General features: G+C 33.6%; 1 protein-coding gene across 7 annotated transcripts in view; it reads right to left on the minus strand.

Moving 5' to 3' along the window:
- The window catches only part of LOC118203104 (uncharacterized), a 227,482-nt gene that overhangs the window by 112,768 nt on the left and 97,508 nt on the right, over window positions 1–17,206 (minus strand). Inside the window, exon 1 of one of the 7 annotated variants that reach the window (XM_035375345.2) lies at window positions 12,204–12,494. The exons of the other annotated variants lie outside the window; for them this stretch is intronic. The gene's annotated coding sequence lies outside the window, so the exon portion shown is untranslated. Of the gene's footprint in view, window positions 1–12,203; window positions 12,495–17,206 lie in introns of those variants that run through there. 7 annotated transcript variants of the gene reach the window in all.

A 17,206-nucleotide genomic window follows, 5' to 3' on the forward strand; every position in this document is an offset into this window, starting at 1 on the left:
TTTACATACATGAAAACTTGAGTACAGTGCAACAATATGTGAAAAAGGAATGGATTAAAAGGGAGACTGGAAATCCCAGGATATGAATATAAAGGAGTTTGAATTTTTTTTTTTTTTTTTAATTATAAAAATTCTGATGACGCTCATAATTACCAATGTATTAATTAAATGTGTATTAGAAATTAAATGCATGCCAAAGTACATCAGGTGGAAAACAGAATAAATATTTAAACGTTTCTAGTATTAAATATGGAATTTGTAACAAAGTTAAATAACCTTAAAATAACTTCAATGATTAAAAATGAAAAGCTTAATACGGGAATATATTGCAATAATATTAGTGTGAATTTAGAACGACTTAAGAAGTCAAATTTTTAGATTTAATAAAGATAATTTTTATAATTAAATTAAAACTGTTTACCTAAAATGGTAAATTTGAAAGTTAAAACTATTCTGCTATCTAAGAAGATTTGTTAATATTTATCTAGACAAGAAACTTATTTAAGGTGAGCTACAAATCCGATATTTGATACGTTGATTATGTATCAGTTTTGTGTATGTCATTAATCTATCAATTTTACTATTCAAAACTAATATATATATCAGCGACTAAAATCTACAATTTGGAAAGTTTTTAATTCTTACAGAGAATAAAAAAGATCTGGCTTATCATTCTTTTAAGCATCATAAAACTTTAAAATGAGTGTAAAAGAAATTTATTTTTTAGCACACACCAGACTTTAAATTAATATTTGTTTTACATGCACAATTTTTGCAATATTGATAAACGAAAATAAAGGCTTGCAGTCTCAATAGAATATCCCATTAATGGCGATAAACGACTTTTTGTAGCACCCAATCTTCTTGGAAAGAAATGGGGGACAGGAAACGTCGCGCAGTTCGTGGATTAAAAAAGAGGGGGACGGGGATTTTCGATCAAATTTGGCGCAGTTCGTACCCTACCCCTTTATCTCTTTTCCATTCAACAGCAATCGCGCGTACTCTCAGCCCATATCTCTTTGTATCTAAAACTACTATAAGCACCATATTTACAACCAATACATAATTGAAATGTATTCGAAGGCCATCTAAAATTGCTTCGGGAGACGCCAGTTTGAGACTACTGCTTTACAATATGAATACACAAAATAGATACGTCATCCAACTTCTACTTTTTTAAAACTACATATAAAGCTTTCTTAAATTAAAAATATCCCTACACTTTACAGAACGAAATGAATCCCAAACAAGGCTAATCTTTGGAATATGGTAACAAGCAGTTTGGCGACATTTTGGTAGGCGATAAAGGTTACTACCTAGGACTTTGGCAATAATGTGAGAAGTTCCCAGTTCCAATTACGCATTATTTTGTGTGAGAGAAATGAGAGATCATGAGATATGTCATGTCACATTTATGGACGAATCACAGTTCTTTAATCGGAAAAAGGGGGAAATTTGGAAAAATATCTGCAGTACTTTAAGTATTTTGTATTTAGCTTCATTGTGTGTTTTGTGAAAAAGCGTTGCTTAATTTTTGGATCCCATGGCCTTATGTAAAGTGAATCCGAAATTTTTATTGCGTTTAGCATTTTGTATTTAGCTTCATTGTGTGTTGTGTAGGAATGAAATGAGGTTGTGTGAAAGGAAGGATATTACAGATAAGTTTGAATGGTGGTGCAAGAAATCTGGTGAGAATGGACATTTTGTGATCCGCCACGCACTCAAGATTCTGTAGAAGATTAGGTAAGTTAGTATTTTTATGCATTGTTCTAAATATAAGGAATAAATAAATTAATGTGTTATTATTGGAAAATTTTTATTAGCAATGAATTAGTTTAAAGTAATTAAGATTTTAAGTTAATTTTTATTCATTTAATGTATGTGTTTATTTATATTTTAAGTAGTGTTTTTTAATTTACTTATATTTTAATTAAATGATGGTTATTTTGTGAATTATATGTTTGTAGCATTTTGGAATATGTTTCAGTAGAAGTAAACGTGCATGGAAATAATTTAAATATTTGACACTAAGTATTTGCAACCATTTTTAATGTTTGCGTTATAAATTCGCAGGTGACGTTTATAATAGATAATTTAGAGGGAAAAGTTTTTGGATATTTTATTTATTTTATACGTGCAAATGTTCATCCTTAGAAAGAGTATATACTTTTTCGCGATCAGGTAATTTCATATATGTCATTTTAACCCACTTTAAAGATTCACAAAATTTTCCTGCATTTTCGTGCAAATTTTTCTAATTTATGAGAAAAAAGCAGTGTACATGGATAAAGTTAAGAGTGTGCGCAATGCCATTTTTGAGCAATTCTGGGATGTTTTTTTAAGTAAAAAAAGGTCGACGTGCACATGGTTACCGTGTATGTGTCATTCTGAAAAACGCGGCAAGGAGTTTGCGATTCTGCACTTTCTCTCAATTTTGCAGTTAATATTCGTCATGATTAGGCACTTTTATTCCATAAAATTCCTAGCATAAGCGTAATTCGGCTAGCAGATTGTTGGAAAAAATGTTGAGTAAGTAAAAAGAGAAGAAATCTGTCTTTACTTCGTGAAGACAAAATGGCGACGAAAATAAAAAGTAGAATATTGCTGTAGCAGAGTTGGTTGCCAGATTTTCGCCAAAAATCGCCAAGTTACCATATTCCAAAGATTATCCCCTAACAAAATGTTACCGATAAGTTCCAGAACAAATACATTAATAAATCTTAAATAAAGTTGGCGCATCACTAACTTCATTATTCAATACCACGCCCGAAGTAACATCTAAGTCTAAAAATACTCTTAAAAACATTCCCATGCAATCTATAAAGATCATCGCAAAATATAATCTATAATCCTATTTAATTATTCAGTTAGTTTATGCGTCTCCTGGCCACAGTTATTTACGTAATTTTTTTCATTATTATTATAATTTCCTGCTCAATTCATTATCCTCCACAGACGATTCTGGATTAGGCGGAGTCGTTTTTAACCAAAGTTAAGACCAGAGACGATATCCACAATTAACTCAAAATCACTGGGGGAAAAAGGAATAGAGAAAGAATCCATATTATAATTTGCACAAATATACTATTAACAATTTACCTGCATTCTCAAACTGTTTAATTTGAAAAATCCAGTTATTTGCTTACGAAAATTAAATCACTAATCCAAACAATAAGAACACAGTGTAAATAACGGGAAAATAAACGCAAAATATTCAAACTAAGTTTATTAAATGATTATAACATCACTGCTGTCATCCCATGTGTTGCCGGCAGAGGCGCCATCTGTGAAAAATATGTAATATTTGTGTTCTAAAACGATGACGCTGATGTTTTTTATAGCGCCACCTTGCGGCCACTTGTATTGAGCTTTGAGTGTGTTCTGAGACGCCGCCGAGAGATGTGAACTAACTATGCGGCTTTTTGAGTAATTAATAAATTTTAGTATACAGTCCATTTTTGAGTTTTTGTGTAAAGTGATTTATTTAATTATGAGTTTACTGAGCTATTGACGAGCCCACCATGCAATTTTCTTTTTGTATTTTCCGTATATAATTTTTATTCAAAAAGTGTTAATCAGTAACACAATAATAATTCAGATACTGTAAATTTTTATTGAAATATTTGGCCCATAACGTTTCATATTTTTTTTTATTTTAAATGGAAGCGCATCCTAAGAATTATAGTCTGCATTTGAAAATTATTATTTATTTTACAAAATACATTAAAGATTTCATATCTGATAGGAACATGACAAGTCACTATAAACTAACGAAAAGTTATATTAGAAATTTAATTATTTATCATTTTAAAAATGGTAAAAGTATTCGAAAATTTCAAAAAAAAATCTGTGGTGTTATAAAACGATAGGAATTTACTTGGAACTGCTGAAAATACACTGAAGTCTAGACGACGTCCCAAACACCAAGGATTCGAAGATTCATCCCATTAAAAATCAAACAAGACCCAAAAATTAACGCTGTAAAACTTGCAACAGATTTAAAAAGTATGGTTTACACGACAACAATTAACCTTGAAACAGTGATAATAGTTACTAAGGCATACGGATATAATGGGCGATCATCAAAGGAAATTCTTCGTGAAGAAAACAAGGAAAAATACGTCTAGAATTTACAAAATCCACAATAAGGAAAGATCTATTATATTGGAGCAATGACATACATGCAGACGAGTCCAAATTGAATATATTTTGTCCTATAGACGAATTACTGTGTGGCGAAAGCCGAATGAACAATTGAATCCAAAACACTTATCGCCAGCTGTTAAGCAAAGGGGTGGATACATAATACTTTCGGAATATTTTGTTAACACTGGGCTTAGAAATTTAGTTCTTACAGAAAGTAATACATATAACTATTTTTAATGAAAACCTGAAAGCATTTACAAGAGAACTTGGAATGAAAAATAGATTTTGAAGTATTGTCAAGATAAAGATCCTACACATATAGCCCTAAATATTCGCTTGTGGTTACTATATAACTATCTTGAAATCATCAAACCTTCTCTATATTCTCCGGATTTAAAGCCCAGTATCGGCAAAACGGGCAGTTGCCAGGGGCATTATAAAAAATTCTCCACCAAAAAAAAAGTTACGAGGGCAATCCCAAAAAAAAAGGTCTATTTTTTGGGGACGTAGAGAAAGTTTTAATACAGTTGTTGGCAACACTGTTGTGAGTGGTGCCGTCTCCGCTACCACATAAGTACGCAGGCGCTTCGTTCGGATGCTCAGTCTTGGCTTAGCAGCTATTCGAAATGGAGCTCCCGATAAACGTTACCGCAAAGTGCGAAGTGCGCAGTTATTCAATTTTTGAACGCAAAAGGCGTTAAACCGGTTGAAATTCACCGCCTATTGACAGAAGTGTATGGACAGACGTGCATGGATGTCAAAAACGTTCGCAAGTGGTGTAGAGAGTTTACAGCCGGTCGTACTGAAATTCATGCCGAAGAAAGGAGCGGGAGGCCGTCAATTGCCGACGAGACATGTTGAGTTCGTATTCGTTGAGTTTCGCGATTGTTGAGTTCGTAAAATGCGTAAAGATCGGAGGATCATCTGGATGCTCCTGAAGCTCCTCAACGCTTCCTGAAGGGCATGGCGGCAAGCTGGTATGACATAGGCATTGTAAAACTGCCACAGCGTCTACAAAAATGCATCGACCGAAATGGCGATTATGTTGAAAAATAAAGCATTCTGCAATCTTTAAAGTGATGTAGCAATTATAGAAAATAAACGGTTCTTTGTATATCTAAAAATCTAGGAGACCTTTTTTTTTTTTTTTTTTTTTTTTTTTTTTGGAGGGATTGCCCTCGTACAATAATAAATAATTTTTTTCCTTAATCTGAGACTTAAGAATGTTTTCTGACGTTTTAACTTTTTTTCTAAGTGTCACTCGGGGGGTTTAACTTCTGACCCTCTGACTTTCTTTTTTTTCTTTCTTTTGATAATGCTTTTTACTTGAAAAGAATATAGAGAAGACTAACCGAATTGATCTCGAGCTAAAATTAGAGTTCTGTTAATTGTTTCTGATATTTTTCTTATGGTTTTTGCTTTCCGCAATTTATAATCACCGTAATGTTTTTATTTGTTTTCGGTAGGTAGTTAAAATTTGTCATTTTTCCTACTCCTAAAATTCAGAATTGCCTCCAAAAAAGTTATCCGGCTTTGAAAACAGAAAAGGATGACTTCAATGAGCAGAAACAGTCAAGAAACACAAGCTATCAGCTTTTTTTAAGTCAAACAGTGGGAGCAATACAAGCTCAACTTCCTCAGCTGCATATAAACTATCTACCAAAAAGTATTTGAACACCTATGTAAATGTCGATATCTGCGGTCCTGATATAAGGCATGCCCTCCACCATTAAATATCGTGTATGAAACAGCATTGGAATTAGTCGCATGCTACGAAGTGCATTATCAGATACCGATAAAGATGTTATCGTCAGATCTCACAGAAATGGCCGACCATTAAGGCGCATATATCCAAAATCGACAGTGGCCTATATGGTTCAGAAGTGGAAGGTCTGCCACGAGTCGGCAGAACCGCGAAACTGGGATTTAGAGAACGAAGGGGCTGCTCAGAGAAATTCGGAAGAAACGCACCCAACCGATGGCTCACATACTCCAGAAGTTTTAACAGGCATCCGGGAGTGTAGTTTCTATGAATAATCATTCATAAGGAAGCACATTTGCTTGGTTTCTTCTGCAGCCCATAAGCCTTTGATTACAAAGTTCAATCGCGCTGCTCGGTTAATGTGGCGCAAAGCACGTCGACAGTCGACTGCAGATCAATAGAAACGGGTTCCCTGGAACGGCGAATTAAGGGTTCACCTTCTACCGTCCGGATGGCAGGATCTGGGTCTGGAGAACGCCTCTTGCCAAAATGTATTGGGCCCACAATAAATTTCGGCGGATGTGGAATTATGGTACGGGGATGTTTTCTGATGGTATGGACTGGGAACCTTAGTCCAAATTCATATTAAGCTCAGTGCTGGCGCCTACTGTACTATTTTGGATTACAGTGTGCATCTACGTTCTGATGGTTTTACGGGTTGGGCCCATATTACTTTCAAGAAGACAATGCAAGCTGCCCTGTGGAGAGGTCCACTATCTTCGGTAGGGTCACAAATAGGGTTAATCGAATGGACTGGCCTTTCCAGAGCTCAGATCTGAACTCTATCCAGAACCATTGGGACGAGTTGTAGTGCCGAATTAAGGAGTGCAACATCCATCCAACATCGGTGAAGGAATTTAGCCAAGTCTTCACCAAGCCGAGTAGAAAAAAATACCAATAGCAGTCATACAAACGAACTGTGCAAAGCATGCCCGGAAGATTGAGGCTGTAGCTGCTCCTCGTGCAAGCTCTATCAACTATAGAACATGAACAAATTTTCTTTTCTTTTCCATCACAGGTGTCCAAATACTTAGTGGTAAATAGTGTATATGCAGATATGTTATCTAATAATTGTGAGGTCAAACCCACTAAAAATGCTGTATTTTCTGAAGAAAACAGCTGCATGCATGAATTAAAAGATCAAAGATCCCAACTGTAATGAGGCTAAATGCTTAGTCTTAGGTAATAATATCACACTCACAGCCGGAGAAGACTGAGAATGTTGAAAGAAAATTTGAAATCTCAATGAAAATAAATTACAATTAAAATGATCAAGCATACTGGCCAGATGAATTATCAACAGATGAAAGTGATTAGATAGATCATTATGAATAGGACACATCCTATTTATTATATTAATAAATTGCACAGTTTTCCAAAAGATGAGGATAAATGTAGTTGCGAAAATAAACAATAGCGAGAATCGTCTTAGAAGGTGCCCTATGTATTCAGAGAGCACCGGAAAAGTTTATTGCTTTTGTTACAGAATGTCTGGCTTCCCCAGTTAAGTCTATATTAGGAAATTCTGGAATTAATGGCCGGCAGTCATCTCATGTTTACATACAGTTACACGAAAATTCAGTACATCACATGAAATGTCAAAACAAAGGGTATGAAAAGACTAATAAAATTAATGATAAGGAGCATAAGTCACAAATGAGAAAAGAACGAGAGCAAACGAACGAAACGAGAAAATACAGGGGTTCAGGCAAGGATCATGAAAAAAATTCATGGGCTTATATGCCATGTGGATGTCATTATCCTAAACTTAATGGTTGGTTCTTGTGCAAGATTTGTCTGGAATCAACTTATTCTTTTGGTACTATACAGCACATCTATGCTTTCTTTTTTGCCTCTCCTGAGCGATGGCATGCACTGAAAACGCATCCTACTTGCCTCACTGCAACCTTTATGCGAGATTAGATGGGACTGAGAAACAGAATGTGTTATCAAAACCATAAAAAAGGAAATCATGGGAATTCGCGAAACTTTTTATGAATTTAAATGCATCAGTCTGATCCTGTAGTGCGACATGAAGTAGAGATTCTTTTGTAACAAGAACAGACCCCCCCCTTTTTTTGTGATAATGAATGCCTGGTATAATATCTTTGGCAATGTAAATGTTGTTAGTAAAACTGTACAGAAACTATGCTAGAATGTAAATGCACCAACAATCTTCAGTTTGAACGAGAGTGCATATGACCCAGGAAAAAGATTTAAAAATCTCGTATTCAATGTAATACAGGATAGAGCTCAACTCTTTATCAGAGAGATTTTAACAGTTAAAAAGTTAAAGCCATGAATTTTTTAAATGATCTGCAATATAAAAATAAACTCAAAGTAGCGTGTCAGGGTTTGGAGTGTGAGTTAAGGTACCGAAAAAATAGTGATATTATGGAATTTATCTCTTGACTCAACTAGATATAGCTAAAGAATTATTTTCTGAAGACCTAGTCTTCTAATAGAAGCCCGCTAGGTTCATAAACACTAGTAAGTTACAGGATGTCATGCCAAGTCTGTGAGTTGTTTTAAGAATAATGCTTCAAATACCTATTACTAAGACCGCTACCGAGAGAAGCTTTAATAAACTAAAGCTTATAAAAACATATTTACAGTCACCCACGTATCAAAACAGATTGAATTCTTTGGCAGTTTTGTATGCAGAAAATGGTATTCCAAAGAAAATAAATGCAGAAAGTACTATGAAAAATTTGCTGATCTATAGGCCAGAAAAAATGTTTTGGTTAAGCTAGTTTTTCTGAGAAAAACCTTATTGTTTATATTACGATCAATACATAACCAACATAATAAACCCCCCATTTCTATATTTTTAGTTTCCTTTTTTCCTAGTGAAAATTTTCATAATTATGCTTAATAAGGGCCCAAAGTTTAACTTGCCCGGGGCGCAAGTAACTATAGGGCTGGCCCTGTTAAGCCTATCGAAAATGTATGCAGTGAGCTGGAGAAAAGAATAAGAAAACATATTTCTTCGAAAGTTACACTAAAAGTAATTTTTACGACGGAATCGAACAAAATGAAAAATTTAAAAGAATTAAATGAATCCATGCCAATGCGTACGAAGAGTGCAATTTTAGCTGAGAAATGACCAACGAAATATTGGATGTCCCGTTATTTTCATGTTAAGTAAAAACTGTTTATTCGAAGTGCCCGAATACTTATATGAGTTCATTTTCAGAAATTTCGGAACAAATTATTCTATTTGACGAAAACGTTTTGAACATATACCCCCCGAAACAAGCAGTTTTAATAAAGATGATCAAAACTAAAATAATTGCACAAAAACTGAAGAACGCGTGGCCAAAAACAAATGTGACCCATGTATACGATATTGTGTTCAAAAAGAAATTTCAGAAACAAACAGAAATTTTTAAAATGAAATTTTCTCTTAATTGTTACTTCCTTGTACGAATTAAAAAGGAAGTATTGTAATCGCGAAAAGTTTCAGGCAGAATATTTCAAAGAAAATGTCCATTTTGACCGCTATCGAATGCAATTTAACGATGTTTTTGTGTGATATCTGTACGTAAGGACAGAATAAAATACTCTTTTCCTTCAAAAAAATTATAAAACTGCTTTAAAATTAATTCTGAAGAGAATTTTTCGTGGCGTAACGTATGTAAGAATGTATGTACGTACGTGCGTACGAATGTACGTACGTATCTCGCATAACTCAAAAACTAGTAGCCTCAAGAACGTTGAAATTGTGTATATCAGACTACTATAACATGTAGACGTGCACCACGTATTTTGGTTTCAATCGGCCGCGCCAAACGTATATAAATATATTTATAAATATATCCACTCTGTTACCCGGCTCAGTAATCTCAGTTTCTTTACTATGTTTGTAAATTGTACATTTTTTGCTTTAAAAATGGTTGAATTATGTTGTTTTTATCTTCCGGTTAAGGATTTTATGCCTTTAGTAAATCTGTGTGCAATATTTTTAGAATTATTAGCAATTTTAAAGTTGTTTAATTGCCGCTAAGCCTGTTTTTAATGGCAGCCATTGATGTTTACATTTGAAACAGGAGACTAGTGGATTTGTTGCTAATCTAGAGAAACTTAGCTTCCCAAGAACAAAGATAACGCATTAATTTATTATTGCCAATTAAATTATGCTTAATTCTTTCTGGAATTTTTCGAGGAAATAAGTGTTTGAGCTTTACTTCGTAATTTTTAATATAGATATTTTGAATTTTTATGTATTTTTGCCTTCTCGCGAAGTGAGAACTGAATTAATTAAATGAGAAATACTCAATCATCTGTGAAAAACTGTTTCTTTTTTGTTTTGTTTGCTTAATTTCTTTTATACATCATTCTAGCTTTATTATAGTATTTGAATAGAACATGTGGCAACGATTAGATAATTCTATTCTTTAAATGATATAAATTTTGTGCATTATGAGTTATTAATATGAACGAAATATATACGTTAACTGTTATATAATTATTGGATTATATAACAGTTAACTTAGTTTCAGTTACATAATTATTATATAAGTTAACTGTTATATAATTATTAATACTGTTAAGTGAATCTAGCGCCAGAGTGTCGCTATGGTAAACAAATACTAGACTGAATTTTAAAGAATGCATTTATTCTATTGTGGTTTATTCCCGCGAACGGGCTGGCTGCATGGGCGTTTTCGTGGATTTCCCCATGTGTAACGTGTATACGAGCCAGTTTCCCTTAAAAAGTCCTCCATGAAAGGCATCCCTCCCCTTAGGCAGATAGCCCTCGAGGCTTTGCCGTAATTGAATAACCTAACCTAACCTATTGTGGTTTATGCGCTGTCGGCGAAGTAGATTTAATTCAATCCAATAAGTTTAAATGAAATGCAAGAAAAAATGCGTATAATTTAATATTCCAATACAAGGAAGTCATGTGGTGTACACATCAGATTTTTTTAATTTGCATTACATCATTATGAAGTTTTTAACGATTTTTTTTTAATATCTGAGTGCAAAAAATACAAAACTGTTCTTCAAACTAAAGTTGGGGTACAACATGAGTATAACCACGATTGTAGGACCACGTTTCACATGAAAAACTAACGTTCTTTTTCATCCGAAAAGTTGGGCCCACCAGCGGCCGATCGGTAAAGTCGCTGAACACAGGTAGTTCGATCCGAGGTTCGAATCCCGCGAACGGGCTGGCTGAATGGGCGTTTTCGTGGTTTTCCCCATGTGTAACATGTATACGAGTCAGTTTCCCTTAGAAAGTCCTCCACGAAGGCATCCCTCCCCTTAGGCAGATAGCCCTAGTGTGCTTTGCCATAATTAAATACACCACACCACACACCATCCGAAAAGTTGACTAAAATAAACTGATCCAAAAATCTATTGACTAAATAAGCAAACAGCTCATAAGTTTAGGCTGTAAATGTATGATCTGCAAATATATATCGTAAAATATGGCTGCGGAAAAAAATACTTTTAGAATTTTTATCGGCTACAAAGAAGGGGGAGAATGAATGGCTTAACTTTATTCAACCGTTTAATATAGAATCTGATTATGAATCCACTGAATCTTAGTTGAAAAACCGCGTTCCTTTAGTTTCCGAGATACCATGGTCACTAATTTCAAAAACATGAATTTGAGAAAAATAAGCGTAAAGTTGACTTTGGCCTAACTAAAACCTACAAAATTATCACCGTTCTTCATATTTTGAAATTTTCAACATGTTTATTCTAGAAAGACTGCAAAAAATATAAAATTTTATAAGGATTATATATTTTCTAAGTAAAACACTGATTTTAAATCAAAACACAGTTTCCAAAATCAATACGGCACTAAATAAATAATATGTATAGTTTTTTCAGTTACAAATGATGAACTCTTTAAAATTCACGGCATAATAACGTAGTATTTTAAAAACTAATTATAATCAAACAATAATCAAAATAATCAGTTATTATGTAAATCCTAAAAAATATTTAACTTAAATAATTCTTTCGCAAATTGTTTGGCAGATTTCTTTTTATAAATCCTTGATGGAATCATTGACAGGTAAATGATTCTGTTGCAGCACGCAGATTTGAAAGAAAATTAAAGATCAGTGCTACCTGTACAACACATTATCTATTTTAAATAGGTTTATACAACTTATTTTTAAAAAAGGTCCTAGAGGCAAAAAATATATATTCAATGCGCCACACTTTCACTCAGGTAAATGCCTAAAATAATAATTAAAGCAAAAAACCATCGGTAAACATGCATTTAACCTCAATATTCCAAGGAACGATGACGTAATAAAACGAGAAATTCTCTTACCTGCTTACGAAATATCCTTTCGGAAAAGTCGTTCCAGCGTCATGTGACAAGGGCGGGAAGTAGAAGCATCGGCGGAGACGAACAAAAAGTGAAAATTCGTTGGAAAGTATACATACACCACAGCGCTGTTTTTGATATCACCGAGAGAATCGAAGAGTTCTACGGCGTTAGTAGCGATTACGTGAGATTCCTAGAGCCACGATAGTGAGCGTTACCTCGTACACAGAGCATAGAGTGATCGCCATACCACAAAAGGATGCTATGTATAACGAGACTGAATAATAAATAATAAAGGCATCTCACTCTTTTCTCTCCCAGACAGGTAGCTGTGGAATCCGGGAGTAATGAGCAAGTTCAGCTGAGCGTAGCCATAAAAAATACAAAAGAAAAAGTATGGTTGGTGTTCGTGGAACCGGTTGCGCTTTTACCACTATGATATTTTACTTTTTTCCTTCACTTTTATTTTAGGAAGTGATGAAGTTCATTCATGAAAATCAGATTTAAAAAAATGTAGCAGTTTTTCACTGCAAAAATCAAAATGGCAATCAGATGACAATTTAACACTAAAAATGTCAATGGGATATGCTGACAGTGCGAAACATGCCAGTTCATAATATCCAACCTGTTCTTTGTGTGTGTATTCATAAGGAATATTATTTTTTAACTCTTTGTTTTTTTAAAATGAACCTGTGACATTATTATAGGATTGTGAAGTTCTTTTACTAACTTAACCTTATACTGGCATTATTGATTTTTTGGTTTAAATCTCTTATCTTCTAAATTACGTCAGGTTCAAGGTGTACACTCGGAAGTATAAACATTGCCCTACGCCCCCACCCTCCACCAATGATACAATATATGATAGGGAATTTCTACTATCAAAAGGGTTTTTTCCTTTTAATTATTTCTTCACTTTGCAAATCACTGCTTTTACTCGCGTGCTTCATATTCGAACGGTTGTTACAGAGTCGACCAGCATTTGTTGTTCCAGCTACACTAAAATTTTGACAATATTATTCATTCACATTCTCATGCAATTTTTTTTTATTGAAATTTATGTCTATACTACTGCTCTGAAGGCACATCATTTTCTTCAAGTTCTTTGTTCACTTAAATTTTTACACTTTGTATATACACATAGACATTTTTTCGTACATTTGTACCATATGTAAAATAAAGAAGAATTCGAACTCTAGGACCAAAAATTTGCAAACATACAGTGTCTCAAAAAGCGATCAGGAAGATAAAACACTTTTGATATTTGTAGAGGAATCGATGCAGGAGATAAGAAAAATGTTCCTTGCCGGGATTCGAACTTCAGACCTCCCGATTATGTGTCGAAAGTCCCACCCAATTAACGCCACAAAGCCATGCGGAAAGAAGGAGAAAAAGTATTTATAATAGTTTGATAATGTTAAACTGAAATGTTGATTACAATAAGCAACGCATTTACCATGTCTGCGTATACAAACTGGCGGGACTTCACTAATTCGATAACAGTATCATTAACCGCCATCACACTACGCGATATCTACCGTATAGACATAAAGGTTTAACGGTTCTACAGTTAATTTATAAATAATAATATAAACTGTAATAATGATGTATTCTATTTTGGTACTATTCGGTTTCGAGGGCCGTAAAAAATCGCCAAACTATTGTTGATGCCAATGCTGCCAAAAATAATTGCGGCAACCCTAATAATTGCGGCAAGAAAGGAAGTATAATAGTAAATAACTATTTAAGATTGATGTTTTAATTTAGATGAAAGGTTAATTTCATATAATACTTTTTTTATTATTATAATTTATATGAAAAGGCTAAACATGACTGAATGGAAGCATAAGAGTAAATAACTATTTCAGATCATTGTTATAATTTATATAAAAATTGCTAAACATAACTGAACGGATGCCTGCATCGCTCTTTCGCTACCGACTTATCGCTAAAGCATAATTTCATCTCGTTGGTTGTTTAAAGGTAATTTTCTATAATGAATTATGCCTTTTCTTTGAAAATATAATCGGTAAAGTGCAGAATCGCTCACTTATTTGTTTGCCGCTTTTTACAAGAGTAAAAACAATTGGATTTTTGTCAATTTTCTTTTACTTTTTAAGTGAAAATAGGTCGATGTGTACATAGATAAAGTCAAGGGTGTGCGCAGTGCCATTTTTGTGCAATTCTAGGATTTTTTTTTTTTTTTTTTTTTTTTTTTTTAAGTGAAAATAGGTCGATGTGCACATGGATACCGAGTATGTGCAATTCTTAAAGAGGTGGCTTGCAAATGCGGTCAGCAGGAGACTGACGTTAATTACGGAAGGGGAAAGTAAACGGCTGTGTCTGGGATCATAAGAGGAGATATATTTTAAAAAAAAGTGTTTTTAGGTCTCATTCAGTATCAGTATATCAGAAATAAATGATGCACATGGTATCAGAATGGAGACAAATTACATACGATACGAAAAGTTATATTTATTTGTTTATTAACATTTCATTATTACATTGTTTTCGTTCAGGAATTTCCTTCCACCACCCTCTGGGCAATACATACAGGTACATGTAAGTCGGCTGAAAAGCACTGCTATGAACAAATAATCCAACCCAATTCCAGATGAACAGAGCTTATTAATACTAATTGTTTACGGAAAGCATCCTAGTTTTTGAAAAGCTTCGTATCATCTAACATAAAATTAATTAATTAATCATCTTAAGAATGATTTTGTGTTGAATATGGCAAAACATATGAGGGTTGGCTAGGCATGATTTCATGGAGAATTTTCTAAGGAAAATGGGCTCATATTTACATACCTTAAGGAAATCCACGAAAATGCTTACACAAAGTGGTACGTTGCAGTAGGGTTCCTTCAATCCATCTGTTAAATTTGCATCTAATTGTCAAGTGCTCCCATCTGTTAAATTTGCATCTAATTGTCAAGTGCTCAATTTTTTTGGCTAATTTATACATTCAAAGGAAAATACAAGTTACTCACTGAACTTCGCACGTTAGTCTGAATAACCTTTAAACCCGATGAACAGTATATTTCTGTGACAAGGCGAGCTTTCTGACTGTACAATCTGTTTTACAATTAGCGAGCTTCTGCCGAATAAGTTTATTCGCTATTTTATGTAATTTCTGCAATATTTTGTAATTCTTTTATTTTTTTCATCTGTCCCGTGTCGACCACTTTAGTTCAGTGATCCGTATTAATGTGCGCTTTTTTTAAAAAAATATAAATGCTTCAAGAATAATTAATTAGAAAAGGGCATAATTCTTTTCTTACCCTTAACTTCTTCAATAAAAAAACTGCATTTTGAGCTATAACCAAGTGAAATAATTTTCTAAATATAATTCAGTGTAGAAAAAAATAAGATACATAAAGGGCTAGGAAATGGAATCAGCGTTGCGATTCTCTTTAAGAAATATGGTGAAGCTTAGCAAAAAGTCTACGAAGTGAAGTAATTCCGTAGAATATTTTCTCTTTATGATTAAATTGCACTCAATTATACTTTATAAACGACATGTAAATACTATTTAATGTATATGTGTGGATGTGTGTGTGTGTGTGTGTGTGGCTCACTAGCAGCTGAGCTGTAAAATCGTTGAACTCTGGCAGGTCGATCCGGGGTTCGAATCCGGATCGACGGGGATGGCTGTATTGGCGTTTTCGAGGTTTTCCCCACGTGTAACGTGCATAAGAGTCAGTTTGTCTTAGAAAGTAGGCAACTTACCCTTAGGCAAATAACCGTCGAATGCTTTGCTATAATCAAACAAACCAGACCAAACAATAGATATATAAATAAGTAGCTTAAAAAACTGCTATATTTTACGTATACTTATGAAGTAGTATTTCAATATATATAATGATTAAAAGAAAGGAAAAGTCGGATCCTAACTGATTGTATATAATGTAATCCCTATGAAGGCCCTAACAATTCTTTCTCACTTACAAGTCGTAACCCAAAAAGAGAACAAATTAAACTTCAGATACGTATACAATACTGAATCTAATACAAAAAATACAAAATATAAAAATAAATTATATATGTACGAAACCTTACTAACTATTTATATTGATATTACGTAAATATACGTATGGTAATGAACATTGTATAATAAAGATATTTTATACCTTGTTCTATATTTGGTTCCATTTATATACCTATACATAGATATATATAATTTAAGGATTCCGTTTAAGGATTATAGTAGTAGTTAATACTACTACATATAAAACACAAAAGTGCATCAATAATGTATTTTTCAGTATTATTTAACTTCATTCTTAAGAATTTTCTGCAGTCTAGTTTGCGTTATTTTATTCATAAGTCTCAAATAAAAACAGTTATTCTTTATATGTCATTAGAAAATTAACCAAAAAGCAGCGACCACAATGTAATTGAGAAGCAGTCCTTAGCCGTGAAAAGGTTGAAAGCCCTTCGGTTATGACTATTATCTCACATACTCAGCTACTTCGGTGGCTTTAAAAAAAAAATGTTATTATCTTACAGTTTATCGTTAAGTAATACATTTTCATTGTACAAAATTGCATTCATTCGAAGAATTCAATTTGTATTTTCCTCTGTATAAAACTGAATGTAGAGAAGTTAGATGTTTAAACGACCCCCACATTTTGTCAAGAGCAGGAGCAAGATTATCCCCTACTTTTCAGCGACCCCCGTGAAAAAAGGGGTTCCAAATTTACGACCTGACCGCATATGGGAGTATTTCCTTAAAAACGCGTCCAGCAGTGGGTGATTCTGCACTTTACCCAAAATTCTATTGCCGACTTTTCGTCATGGGCAATTCCCAAATTGTTAAATTCATAGGATGTCAAAAAAGGATTTAAAATCAAAAAAGAATTTAAAAATTAAACTAGTATTTCAATGGCGTCTTAAGAAATATAGAACAATATAAACTTACGCAATCTGAAATCAGCGCGTACGCTAGATTTAGCGCGTTTGCTAGATTTGGCGCTTTTGCGCATACATTTTCACTGCAATTT

The sequence above is a fragment of the Stegodyphus dumicola genome, chromosome 2, assembly GCF_044657685.1.
Source record: "Stegodyphus dumicola isolate Sdum_Otavi_A_Nest chromosome 2, ASM4465768v1".
NCBI classification, from domain to species: domain Eukaryota; kingdom Metazoa; phylum Arthropoda; class Arachnida; order Araneae; family Eresidae; genus Stegodyphus; species Stegodyphus dumicola.